Source organism: Octopus bimaculoides, chromosome 28 (genome assembly GCF_001194135.2).
Source record: "Octopus bimaculoides isolate UCB-OBI-ISO-001 chromosome 28, ASM119413v2, whole genome shotgun sequence".
Classification (NCBI taxonomy): Eukaryota; Metazoa; Mollusca; class Cephalopoda; order Octopoda; family Octopodidae; genus Octopus; species Octopus bimaculoides.
In genome coordinates, this window is record NC_069008.1 from 16,685,307 (window position 1) to 16,686,688 (window position 1,382).

Below are 1,382 nucleotides of genomic sequence, written 5' to 3' on the forward strand. Positions count from 1 at the left end.
TGATGATGATGATGATGATGATGATGATAATAATAATAATAGACTTTTAAGTCACCCTATATTTCTGATCAATTGTTTTTTCTAACAGACCAATCAGCCACGAATGGCTTTAGCTTAATTTAAAAAAGAAAAAGAAATGGAGACGCAGCGTTCTCGGTTCTCGACTTACACGTCTTCGTTATCTTCAGAGGTCGTCTCAGTTGTCGAATAGTCATCCGTACTAATGTTGTATCTGCAAAAGAAAACGTTTTATACCTGCTTAATTCCTTAGCAATATAACGAATGGTGGTTGAACGAAATGCGGTCGAAGACCTGATAACAGTATGTCTACATGTATGTGTGTGTGTGTTTGTGTGTGTTTGTGTGTATATGGTACGAGTCGATGCTCACAGGAAGTGTGGAGTTGAAGATGGAAAATAGCAAGCAGTTGTCAAAGACCTTTGCGAATCGACAACGTCAAAGAATGGTCTGGAAACAAGAGCCTGACTGATTGTATGCATGCAACACAACACTGAAGGAACTAGAAAGTCTTTTGGTAATGCCAACACCCTGGACACAAGGAGTACACCTGGCTGATGGCTGCTACATCTCTTCAATATTGGTATGACTCACCTGAAAATTGAGCAGTTTACATTTTGAAAAACTCATATTAACTCACCTGGCTCTGTAGACACAACGCATTTCACTGCCAGAAGGAAAATAAGGGATTTTCCAGTCGAAGGAATTGGTTTCTCCGCCGATTCCATTGCCTAAATGATTTAATCTGTGTCAGGGAAAGAAGAGAAACGATTAGAGAAAGACATGGAGACTTTCATGTTAAATTAGCAGCGATGTATTGTTTCGAGTGGAAGCGCAATGACCCAGCGGTTAGGGCAGCGGACTCGCGGTCATAGGATCGCGGTTTCGATTCCCAGACCGGGCGTTGTGAGTGTTTATTGAGCAAAAACACCTAAAGCTCCACGAGGCTCCGGCAGGGGGTGGTGGCGAACCCTGCTGTACTCTTTCACCACAACTTTCTTCCTGTTTCTGTTGTGCCTGTAATTCAAAGGGTCAGCCTTGTCACACTGTGTCACGCTGAATCTCCCCGAAAACTACGTTAAGGGTACACGTGTCTGTGGAGTGCTCAGCCACTTGCACGTTAATTTCACGAGTAGGCTGTTCCGTTGATCGGATCAACAGGAACCCTCGACATTATTGTATATATAACAACATAATGCAAACGTGTAGCTTTTTTGTGCACTTTGTTTGCAGAAAATAAAGAAATAACAGTAATAACGTCAGTGAAAAATAAATATTAAGTAAATTGCCTTTCACATATTCATCACTTAGAAAATTTTGCTTAGAAAATATTTTTCATTTTTAACCTCGTATATAACACGCAC